Raw genomic sequence first — 13,465 nt, forward strand, 5'->3', positions numbered from 1 at the left:
AATCAATTTCAAACCGGCGTAAGTTGGAATTGAAACTTACAATATTCATAAAAGAATGTAATTATCTAAATAATTTGAAGTCTGAAACGATTATTATTTAAATAAAATTTTTAATTTATTAAAAAATGTGCAGAAAGCGTTTTATTAAAAAAATTTATCACCCCTTCAAACAATCTAAATAATTTAGTAGTGTATTTAGATTAATAAAAATTAAATTTAGATCAAATTCCTAATTTGGATACACAAAAATTTAGAGAATCTATTTCTTGTTGTAATTTCTTTATAATTTCAATTATTTCTCTATCATTTGAAATTCAGTCACTTCAAACATTTTATTTTCTTTGTATTTTTACTATTGATATCTCTTTGGCTTTGATATATTTTTTTTTCATTTCCTCTTCACGTTTCTCATGATTTGAAAAATAGATGCAAACTCATCTCTTTCAATTTTTTTGGTTTCGAATCTCAACTCTTCTCTCTTCTTCATTTTAAGTTTTTTAAATTACTCAAACAAAGAATTTTAAATATGAGATTTAAAATGTGATATTTTGAATCTAAATTGAAATCTAAATTCAAATCCATGCATCTAAACACTAGAAATTACCATATAATTAACTTAATGCTGCTATATTTGGATGCCCATAAATTTGAATTTGGACCAAATCCTTTATTTGAGCATTTAAAAATTTATGAATTTGAATTTATTTAATAAGTGTATGAATTTGAAATATATGAATTTCAAATTTGAGATTCAAAATATAAGATTTTAAATTTAAATTCACTAATTTAAACATGACCTAAATGAAATTTGTAATTTGTTTCAAAAGTCTAGAAAATATTTCATTAACAAATCAAATTATCAGCTTAATTAAATGAGCAAGTTGATTTTTAAATTTTAAAAAAAATTACTCGGCTTTTCTACCCCAATAGTGAAAAACCAAGATAACCAAGACCAGACCATTCAGTTTAAAACCAATATATATATATATATATATATATATTTGTCTAAGCCGTGTATAACTTGCAAGGCTGGCTGGAGTAAAATATTGGTACTTAAAGATCATGAGTTGAAACTTTTAGAATGTAATTTAGAACAAAAATAAAAATATGATGTGCCAGTAGCCTTTGGTGAATAATGTTACATACGATGTTATTCGTGAAATATAATTGTGTATATTTATATCATATATGCACATGATATATGACCTGGTAAGTCAAGCCTAATAGGCCAATTAGGATTAGCCCGAAAAATTTTAAGAAAAAGTTTAGAGAAATCTTTTTTTTTTCCAAATTTCTAATTACAGATGACCTTAACTCAAAAGATCAATGTGGAAATTATGTAGTTTAAACTGAAGGAAAACATAACTTTTCGTTCTTATAGTTTGGCTATGTTTTGGTGTGAGTTCTTATATTTTTTTTTATTGCTCTAAGTCTCTATAATTTTTCCCGTTTATATTATTATTTTCTCTATTTTTAAATATGTCCAAAAATACCATGACACAGTACTAACTGTGTTCGCAATGAACGGAGGTTTGCTTTTCATCATTCAGGTTCTTTCATTTTCGTTATTTCAGTTTTGCCTTTGTTTTAATTTCGTTTGCATGACCAAGATATTCCATATTATTTTGTCTGATTTTGAAGTCATTTTTGCTGAAGTACCATGCCACCTTGACACTGAAGCATCCTAGTTAGCACAATTAATAACATGTCAGCATACTTAACACTGTTAGTGCTATATCAAAATAGAAGGACTAACATTGCAAATAAGAAAAATGATGGAAATTTGGAACAATGAAAAGAAGTATAGGGATTTTATTAAAACATGATCAAACTATAGAACTAAAAGTTTGTTTTCCTTTAAATTTACTCACAAATCATGGAAAAGAGTAATGATCTAGATAACTATCCAAGTAACTTGAAATTTGAAACATATCTTATAATTATCTAAATAATTATATTAAATATGAAAATAATATGAGTACTCATACTTTTTTGCGTTGTTATGAGAAATTTGAAGAGAGAGAGACTATGTAGCAGTTCCTTGAAATAGTTGTTATATGATTTCAAGATTTAACAATAGCAGTTATTTTAAAATAATTGCTATATAGTCTTTTTTTGAATCCCTCTTCAACTACGTAGCAATTTTTTTAATAACCGCTATATAGAAACTGCTATATACTCTGTATAACTTTTTTTTTTAGTAGGGTTAGTATTTGAGAAGATGACTGTTTAATCAACGTTGATTTCTTAAAATTGCATTTTTTTTCAAGCTATTGTTTTTCCTTATTTTAAATGAAATAAAATTTATTTATAATATATATTCTATAGAGAAATTCATTCCAATTAATAGCTAGCAAACTTCATCTCTTGCCGTTGTGCGAGTTTTATCCCCAACAATCTCTAGATTCTTACCTGTGCTTTGTTCATGTGTTGATAGTTTTTTTTTTTTTAAGGTGGTATGTTTGTTTTTAAAGAGAAAACAAATAATTGTGATAAACATTTTTAAAAAGTTACTCTCTCCGTTAAAAAATATAAGGCATTTTTGAGGAGTTGGATGTTAAAAAATGTGAAGCATTTTTAGTCTTTCGAAGTATAATTATTGCACTTTTTTTTTAAAAGTGTTCTATTGATAATGACTTTATATTTATTGTAGGATATTTAATAAGGATAAATATAAAAATATAGGGTTAGTTGAAAAGTAGGAAATTATTTTATTGAATGGTAAGATTTGATTAAAATGCCTAACATTTTTTAATGAAAGGACTAATTGTTACTGGGAAAATAACATCTTAAACGAATAGGGCACATTAATTTCAAAAGTTATCAAACAATTTTGAATTCATCGAGATTTGATATGCAAATATGATCGAAGGAGAAAAGATGAAAATAACCCTTGTAAGTAGAAAGAAAAAATGCAATCCCTATAGTGGTTTAAATGTAAAGATTCGTTACTTTCTATATAGTTATATTTTTTCCCCAAATAGATATGTAGCTTTAAAAAAAAATGCCCTTGCTTGTCATTTGCCTCTGGCATTGTGGTTTGTAAATGCGTAGACTTGTTATTTTCAATATTATTGCCAGTTAAAAAAAATGACTACTAGCTTTTTTTGGTATAGTTAATTACTTGTTAAAATAATTTACTCGCTTGTCTTTTTCTTTTAACGTGAAGTCCTCATATGGTTTCTTTAAATTAATAGAAAATTTCATTTCTTATCTTTTGTAAGTTTTCTCTCCCTCTCTAGATTCTTCTTGGGCAGTGAGAGCTTTTCTGTGGTCTCAAGCGGTGTCACCTTTTCCGACTTCGAATATTTTTGAGAAAATTATGATTTTAAGTTTCTAATATATTTTAGCATGTAATAAGAGTATTTAGATATTTTTTAAAAAATTATGATTTTGATAAATTTGTAATTGATTTTGGCATGTAATAGTATTTTTGGATACCATGATATTATCTAATTTTCAGTTATGTTTTTCAATTATATTTAAAATCAATTTTATGACTAAATTTTGTAAATAAATTACACCAAGCAGCATAATCAAATATATTCAAAATTATTCACATTAATCAAATTTTTTATAATTAATTTTTACCCAATAAATATACAAAGACACCCCTACTCGGGATGGAGGACACTGGCATGCCGTTGGATACATGCCTGCCTGGAATAGGATTAATTATACTCCTCCTCAAGCTTAAGCTGGCGCTTTTAATTTATTCCAAAAATAAAAAATAAAAGAAGAATAAGATTAAATTAAACTTGTTTTTTAATTCAACCTAAATATTTATCTACTTTAAAAGGTTTTCTGGATAAAGATAAGGTAGATATCTGTTTATAAATTTCATCTAAATTTCTAAATCTCGGGATTTAAATATCTTTTAGAAAAAAACCTAAATTAATTATTTATTAATTTTGGATATACTATAATCAACGTATTTTAAACCTTGAAAAAATCTCCAAATTAAATTATAAGATATAATATATCAGATATTATTTTTTTACTAACTATTTTTTATTGTATTTTAAACATATATACTTTTCAAATTTTCTTATAGTTAATCCAAGTAAAATATAAAGTTTATCTTAAAAGTTAAGATAACATATTCCATCTAAAACTTAAATAAGCAATCTGATTTCTAAATTAAAATAAGAAAAAAAACCCTTAGTTTCCTAATCCAAATTAAACTCAGTACCTTCCCCTCCCTCTTCTTTATATATATTCTCTTATAATCAAATTCTTAACACTACAATTAATCGGAGATTTCTCATAATAATCTCTTATATTCGTGTAATAACCATGAAGAACCAACGCTCCTCCAAAAGTCCTTTATTTGATCTCTTATCCGACGATTTCTTCGTCAATGAAATCCTCTCTCGTGTTGATACTTTAAAATCCGTCATTCGTTTAAGCGTGACATCCAAAAGATATCTTACTCTGTGTTCTTACTCTCCAATTCTTGACTTCGAACAAAATGTTCCAAACGATGTCGGATTTATCAAGTTTGTCGATAAGTTCTTAGAGTTTCGTAAGAATTCAAACACCACATGCGAGTTTCGTAGGCTTCGCTTGATCATGAAAGAACATTTACTATATGTTCCAGTATCTGACTTCATTTCATCACATCTTCTTCAATGGTTTGAAAAGGCCTTGCATTTGAATGTTCAAGAGCTGATTTTAGAGTTTCATCCTGATACAAAATTTTTTTACTACTATCAGATGCCTACATTGATGATTCCCCATTATGGTTCTTTGAAGCATCTTAGGGTTTTAACTCTTGATGATATCCCTGTTTGGTTGGACCAAAGTTTTGGAAAATGGGTTTCAACTTGCTGTGAGAGATTAGAAGAACTGAATCTCACTGGTGTGTTTGTGTTTCCTTCAACACTACTCAGAATAATAAGCTCGTCTCTTAGGGTTTTCACCATTGATGCTCATTTTATGCACCTTCAAGTTTTTGCACCAAAACTCATAACCTTGCAAGTGACGTGGAATCTTCTTTATCTTGAGACAACGACGACAGCACAACATGAACCAGAAGATCATGATGTGTCTCTTGGGGTTTCGTGTATGCCAAATCTTGAAGATTTCGTGCTAGTTCATTGGAGCACAACAAATATTCCTTTGAAATATTATTCTTTATCTGGGGGTGATGATAATGATAAAAGCAATTTTCCTTCTCTTAAATCTGCGACCGTGACACTTCATGAAATCGCTAATTTTTCTTTGAAACATTCATTGGAAAGGCTTGTTCTTGATCTTACCCATGCCAGAAAACTGTGTGTATCTGATGCAATTCTTCACGAGGTATGTATGTATGTATGTATGTATGTATGTATAGACTGTTATTGTACTTTTATATATGTATGTGTGTGAATTATGTGATGTTTTCATACATGTGTGTGTGTGTGTATAGCATTTTGGCTTGTGTGTCTATGATAGATAAGTACAATTTTATTATGCAATATCTATGCGAAATGTCATACGCACTGTTAAGTCTATAGATATAATTAAGTAAGTTGTGTGATAATTTACCGCATTCAATTCTATTTAAAAAGTGTTTTAAATATTTTTCATGTGTTTCAAGAAAAACGGTTATGTTCTTTTATTTGTTAAAAGCATCCCAACTTTACAATTATACTCGTATTAATTAAAGAAATCGTGTTGTTATTTATGCAAACATTTTTTTCAAGCTAAATACATGGTAAAACTGGACTTTTTCGGTTACCTTAGTATTCCTACAGTTAACAACTGTGATATTATTAATTCTTTGAGAAATTTAAGTGCTATAAAACTAAACCTTTTTTTTTTTTACACCTTGTATGTATAATTAGGATCATTTTTAGTTTTTGTAAAATATCTTATTTAATTAGAGTTGTATTTATATTAACGTGATATGAGTACAAACTTATTTTTCTTTGGGAGAAATATATGTGCAATATAACTATGCAATAAATATATGTTTTATTAGTAACACACACACACACACACACACACACACACACACACACACACACATATATATATATATATATATATGTATATGTATATTAATTATTAATTATTTTTTTTAATTTACAGATTTTACGTCATGGATTAACGCATTTAGCGACTTCATTTGACAAGTTGGAGAAATTGGATGTGGAAGTTGATTTACATGAAATTTACAGGTGGAGAGAGAAAGCTTACATAATTATGTCTTTTGTGAAAAAAGTTCGAAGTACTTTGAAGACCTTGAAATTATTTACAGTAAATAATTATTATGATCCTCAACATTATTATCCTGAAACGGTAAGTTAACACACACATTTATTAGCTCACAGTATTTATTTTTCCATTATTTGCTTTTTGTAAATTGATATATGACGGTGGGCCCTTAGCTTGTATGGCTTCCTATAGATTTTTTTTTAAACATACATATATTTATGTATAAAAAGTAAAAAGTGTATGTTTGATCATTTAACTCTATATAAAATTTTAGTTTGATCTCTTAATTTAATTTTATTAAGTATCAGGTTTTGTCAATATTTAAATGTTCAATATCAGCATTTGTTATTGATAAAACTAATAATATCAAGGTTAAAAGATTATTAAAAAGATGCCTTATAAGAAATTTAGGGATACAATAGAAATCTTGTGTAAAGTTAAAATATCAAGGTGTAATTTTACCTATTTGAAATTTGTTAAAATTAAATTATTTTTTAGAGATACTTGCATTTAACAATTTGTTCTGAGGTTAATATTGGCTTAAAAGGCCTCGATTTTTGTATAAAATTTACTAGATGTCTTTTCTATTTTTAAAAAGTCACTTATTTTTACTAAACCATGGTGCTATATATATATATATATATATATTGTGTATTAATTTTGATGAAGCTACGCAAATACAAATATCTCTGTTTTTAAATGCACACCTCCTTCCTCTAAAATCAAAGGATTTGTTATTCCAGTAAAACTTGAAATATACACAGGCTTATATGATTTGATTAAATATTTTGTACCTTGCAGATGAGAAAGTTATTGGTTGAAAATATTTGGAGATTTGGGATTTCAAAAGCAGCTCTATATTTGGATGATCGTAAAGTAAAAGTACAAGTTGGTGCTGGAGAAGATGAGACTTTGCTTATTCTGTATATTGTAAATAATTCTCCTCCAAACATGAAGTTTATCTTTACATATCCACGTTGTTAGTTTATCAAAAATAAGACAATTTTATCTTATTTTATAAATAAAAAGTTATTCATCTCCATCTCTATGCTTATTTTTGCCTTGGTCCCTATATATAATTTTTTAATAGAAAAATTAATTTATCGGTCCCCATGGCTTGCTCTCATCTCCATAGTAACCCTCTAACATCATTGACAATTAGCTTTACTCCACTCCTTGAGATCAGTTGGATAAATTAAACAATATCATCATGTTTAATCAACAATAAAATATTTAGATAAATTGCTAAACAAATATCCATGAGATTCGATAGAATTTTATGTCAACAGTCAAGAACCTAAAAAAAATTCTCCTCTTTTACCAAGGCTTAGAATTAACTATAAAACATAGGTTGAATAGTCCATAATAACCCTAAAATTTAAAAATTAATTATTGCAGTTTGCATGGAGTTGAGTTGTATACTGTTCCTAAGTTGTGGCTTTCAACAAGTGTTAGATATATAGATTAAGCCATAAAAAGTCTTTATTGCTACTGGCTTTTTTTTTAAAAAAAAATAATATAATAACTAGACTGAATCCTTGCATTATATACAATGAGATAAACCGCATTATTCATGATGAATTATATATACACAGATATGGCTTCCTACAAATTATGAGAATTCTGACAGTAACAGAGGAATCAATATAAAAAAATACAGTAAACTATAGCATCTCAAGCACCAAACATTGGGATTCCATAAATTTTACAATACAAGCCCTGCAGATTTGTCAACTACCACTCACAAAGGCAAACCTTGAAAAAAAAACCTTTGTGGTTGGTGAAGGAGAATAATGACACAGAGATTCTGTCCAAGAAGCTAGGCATGAATAATGTTCCACAATAAAAAGCCATGTTTTGCTGATACACACTCATATAATACAAGCTAGGAAAACTCAAGTAATTACAGCTGAGGCAAAGGAAAAAAAAAAAAAAAAAATCTGAGGTTCATCATGACCACGAAGGCAATTGATCGTCCAGTCTAGATCTATCATTCGGCCCAGAAAGAGTGATCTGCCATTAATGAATTTACAGTTTAGCAATGCAGACCAAGAAAATATGAATAGAGAAGAACAGAACTTGGTACATGTACCATATATTGATCCCAAGTTAAAATAAACATAGTTAAATCCAAGCTCAAGCTTTCTTCAGAGCAAATTGGTAGCCAAAAATGTGAGTTAAGCTAAGTGATAAATGATAATTTTATATATTTTTATTCTTTTAATTTAGACTTTTAATTATTTATTTAAGGCTAATTGAGTTTAATTAGATATTATTTGATTTTATTAGCTAATATTCAGTTTTGGAATTTTAACTAACTAAATCTTTGATTTTAAAATATAAATAATATCTTTAATATTTTTGCACAGGTGCTATTTAATTTTATTTTATTTGTGCAGATTTTCTAGATTCAATTTGAAAGATATTGATGAAGAATATTTTGGATAAGAAGAATATGGGCATGCTTGGAGATCAAATCAAGAATCAAATCTTTAAAATTTTATTTGAATTTATTTTGGATTATTTAGTGTAATTTTTAATTAGGGTCCACTTTTCATATATATATATATATATATGAATAGATGGGGGACGGAGAGGAAGCACGATCTGGGAAAAAAAAAACGAAAGAAGGGAAACAGAGCAGCGATCGCCATTCGTCTTTCCTTCTTCCAATTTCTTGGGTGATGGCTTCTCAATTTTTCATTTCATGTTGTTTGATTTTTAATTCTATGGAGAGCTAATTTTTTTTTGGTGTGATCAATCACAAACCATGATCCTAAATTTTAATCAGAGTCTTTAATATTCAGGAAAGATTTTATTTTAGCTTTATTCCAATTTTCTCTTCTTCTCTCTACCTCTAAATTTTATACTTTAATTACTATTACTGATTAGAGTAGCTTTATTGCATAATTTTTGAGTTATAAATTTTATCTGAGGTTTTAATTGCTATAATCGATTGATATAGCATTGTAAGAGTAATTTGGCTTGGCTTGGGTGATTATCCATGCTTTGTTTTTGGTGTGGCTATAAAACAATTGTTAGGTTGTGGGTTAAAGGAGATTTCAATTAATCTATAACTTAACTTCTTGTTTAATTCTTGAATGATAATTTGAGAAATATTATAATGAAACCAGAATAATAAAGTTGAATAAAATTAATTTATTTTGTAGACGAGGAAGGTTAAATTTAGGTGATTGGGTTATGATTGATTGCGCTGCTTGTTGTCGGTAATTTTCTTAATTGAATTTCCTCTATTTATTTATTTATAATTTAGTTTTTAATTTCATCATAAAAAAACCCCCCCATTATTTACCTTTTCATAATCATAATTTAAATAGTTACTCTATTGACTCTTAGGGAGACGACCTAGGTTGCACTTTACTGCAAAATCTAGTTTTTATTAATTTTGGTGCTATTCGACAGTAGTGTCAAAATTTTGGCGCCGTTGCCGGGGAGTCAAAGGTGTTAACTTTTTGAGTTTGGTTATTAGTTTTTTTTTTCTTCTTTCTCATTATTTTTATTTTTTTTATTTTTTTTCTCTAGTATTTTTTATTTTTTTCAAGATTTATTATTATTTTTTGTCTTTACTTGTTTTAGGTGTTTTTCATTGTTTTTCCAGTTTATTAGTGCATGACAAGATCTTTACAAGATAAATTAATTGATTTGAACTCTGAGATTGAGAGAACTTGTCGTACTAACCGTAAAAATCAAAAGCACCGTAAAATTAGGGATAGTGTGATCTCTGAAATTTTGTCTGAATTGATTGATAGCATTATTAGTGATTCTAAATCTGACTTAGACTCTACAGTTAAGTTGGAAAATATGGCTGAAAATAATAATGGTAATAGAACAATTAAAGAATTGGCTGCTCCTAATGCACACTATCAAAATTTATGCATTCAATATCCTAATTTAGATGCAAATGCTAGTTTTGAATTGAAATCTGGTTTAGTACATTTGCTACCTAAATTTCATGGTCTTACAGGAGAGGACCCGAATAGGCACTTGAAGGAATTTCATATTGTGTGCTCCACCATGAAGCCTCAAGGAGTTTCAGAAGAGCAAATCAAATTGAGGGCTTTTCCTTTTTCATTGGATGGAGTGGCAAAAGATTGGTTGTATTACTTGCAACCAGGTGCCATTACATCTTGGGATCAAATGACACAGTTATTCTTAGAAAAATTCTTCCCTGCCTCTCGCACAGCTGCAATTAAAAAGGATATTTGTGGGATTCGTCAGATGACTGGGGAGACATTTCATGAATATTGGGAGAGATTTAAGAAATTATGTGCCAGCTGCCCTCACCATCAAATACCTGATCAGCAGCTGGTTCAACATTTTTATGAAGGTCTCTTACCAACAGATAGGTGGTTTGTTGATGCCGCAGCTGGTGGTGCTTTGGTAGAACTTACTCCAACTGATGCCATGAATCTCATTTCTAAGATGGCACAAAATTCTCAACAATTTGGGACACGAGCTAACCAAGCAGTTAAGGGGGTGAATGAGATTCCAACACCACAATATGATCCTAAATTTGAGAACAAGATGGAGGAGCTCTCTAGCATGGTTCGGCACATTGCCTTAACACAACAAAAATTAATGAATTCACCAGCAGTGCCAACTTTTCCACAGGCGTATCCCTCACAGACGTGTGCACAACCTCAATTTTATAATCCTCAGCAAGCTACCACATCTTCTGCCTTAGTTGGGCCTCTATGTGGCATCTGTTTTTTAGCCACACACACTACTGATCAATGCCCACAGTTGGATGATAGAGTTGAGAATTGTGCTGGGATTTTTCCAACTAGATCTATGCAACAGGGCCAAAAATATGATCCTTTCTCTAACACTTATAATCCAGGGTGGAGAGATCACCCTAATTTCAGATATGGAGGAAGCCAACAACAACAATATAATGCTACAGGTCAAAATTCACAGCCTATGCAACCAATGAGGCAATCTACTCCTATTTCAGGGTCTAAAAATGATGGACCAAGTCTAGAAGAGTTAATGAAGCAAATGGCAACTAATAACATTCAATTTCAACAACGCACTGAGACAGTAATCCAAAAATTGGAGAATCAAATTGGGCAGTTGTCCACCTCCGTTAATGAATTGAAGAGTCAAGGTTCTGGAAAGTTGCCTTCTCAAACAGTTGTAAATCCTAATTGTAGTAATGTTAGTGCTATCACTCTTAGAAGTGGAAAGGAGCTTCCAGAGCCCTCCACAACATCTATCAAGAATAAGTCGGCTGCAGCAACACAAGTCACACTTGAGGAGGCTAATGAAGAAAAGGAACCAAGGAAGATCCTTCCATTTCCAAATAGGGAGACTCAAAGCAAGAAGTTAAAGGAAGCTGAATTGGAGAAAGAAGTGCTTGATGTTTTCAAGAAGGTTGAAGTCAATATTCCCCTTTTGGAGGCAGTAAAGCAAATTCCTAAATATGCAAAGTTCTTGAAAGACCTATGCACGAACAAGAGAAGATTCAAAGCTAACGAGAAGGTCAATCTAGGAAGAAGTGTATCAGCTTTATTTCATGAAGGAATGCAGTGCCAACCCCCTATGCCCTTAAAATGCAAAGATCCAGGGAGTTTCACTATACCCTGTACTATAGGAAATTTAGAATTTTCTAACGCTTTGATTGATCTTGGTGCAGCGATAAATGTTATGCCCAAGTCTCTATTTTCTTCTTTGCAGGGTTGTGAGATGAAGCCAGCCGGGATTATTGTCCAATTAGCAGACAGGAGACTTGCCTATCCTAGTGGTATGCTTGAAGACATTCTAGTTAAGGTAAAAGATTTAGTCTTTCCTGCTGATTTTTATATTTTGGATATGGGTAAAAATGATAGTCATGGGCCACCACCACTGATTTTGGGTAGGCCATTTCTTAAGACAGCTAATACTATCATTAATGTTAAAGATAGTACTCTTTCCATGGAATTTGCAGGACGTGTTGTTCAATTTAATCTTTTAGAGGCTATGAAACATCCTATAGAGGATCATTCTGTTATTAATGTGAGCATGCTTGATATGTTAATTGATGATACATATGATGAGCTTTACAATGAGATGGTTTCTAGTTCTCTTGAGATTGTTGATTTAGATAGCAATACACATTGTTCTGACTCTATTATTTATGAAGATTCTTCTGACTGTTCTGGTTCTGATGATATTGTTGAGTTATTCAAATCCATGCATGATATTGGCATTGAAACTTCTAGTGACTCTGATATGATTGCTTCTGACTCTGAAAGAACTATAGACTTTGCTATCAACTCTATGTCATGTAATTCTATTAATAATGATAATTCTAGTATTCTAGAACAAGATACTGCTGCTTCTTTTGATGGAATGCAGGTTTGTGGAGTTGATGAGCTAACTATCGATAAGCTAGTTCCCTCTATTCAGCAGCCACCTATACTTGAATTGAAAGATCTACCAGAACATTTGAAATATGCATTCTTAGATGAAGGTAAGAAATTACCGATTATTATAGCAAAGGATTCTGATCCTTGCCAAGAGGTAAAATTGTTAGAGGTACTGAGAAAGCACAAGAAAGCTATAGGATGGACACTAGCTGACATTCCAGGCATCAGTCCAGATATATGCATGCATAGGATCTTGATGGAAGACGGTGCAAAGCCATGTAGGCAACCTCAAAGGAGGCTTAACCCACTTATCATTGATGTGGTCAAAAAGGAGGTAACAAAACTTCTTTCTGCAGGTATCATTTACCCTATTTCTGATAGCCAGTGGGTGAGTCCAGTACAGGTAGTGCCAAAGAAGAGCGGGATCACAGTTGTAAAGAATGAAAAGAACGAGTTGATTCCTATGAGAGTGCAAAATAGCTGGAGGATGTGCATCGACTACAGGAAGCTAAATGATGCAACCAGGAAGGATCACTTCCCTTTACCTTTTATTGATCAAATGCTAGAGAAATTAGCAGGCAAATCTCACTACTGTTTTCTAGATGGTTTTTCAGGTTATTTTCAGATTTGCATAGCTCCAGAGGACCAAGAGAAGACAACATTCACATGTCCATTTGGCACATTTGCTTATAGGAGGATGCCATTTGGATTATGCAATGCCCCAGCCACATTCCAGAGATGCATGATGAGTATTTTTGCAGATTTGCTAGACTATTGCATAGAGGTTTTTATGGATGATTTTACTGTATATGGAGATTCATTTGATGAGTGTCTAGTAAATTTAGATAAAGTACTTGAGCGATGTATTGAGAAAAATCTTGTATTAAACTTTG

At 30.4% G+C, this 13,465-nt stretch overlaps 1 non-coding gene across 1 annotated transcript; it reads right to left on the reverse strand.

The window, feature by feature from the left end:
* Positions 1-10,412: 10,412 nt before the first annotated feature.
* Positions 10,413-10,517, reverse strand: LOC129297886 (small nucleolar RNA R71). The gene has a single exon (XR_008590271.1). It is a non-coding gene; the product is annotated as a small nucleolar RNA R71 (small nucleolar RNA).
* Between the last annotated feature and the right edge of the window lie 2,948 nt (positions 10,518-13,465).

The sequence above is a fragment of the Prosopis cineraria genome, unplaced genomic scaffold (genome assembly GCF_029017545.1).
Source record: "Prosopis cineraria cultivar Desert tree isolate PC_DT_omini unplaced genomic scaffold, ASM2901754v1 PC644, whole genome shotgun sequence".
Classification (NCBI taxonomy): Eukaryota; Viridiplantae; Streptophyta; class Magnoliopsida; order Fabales; family Fabaceae; genus Prosopis; species Prosopis cineraria.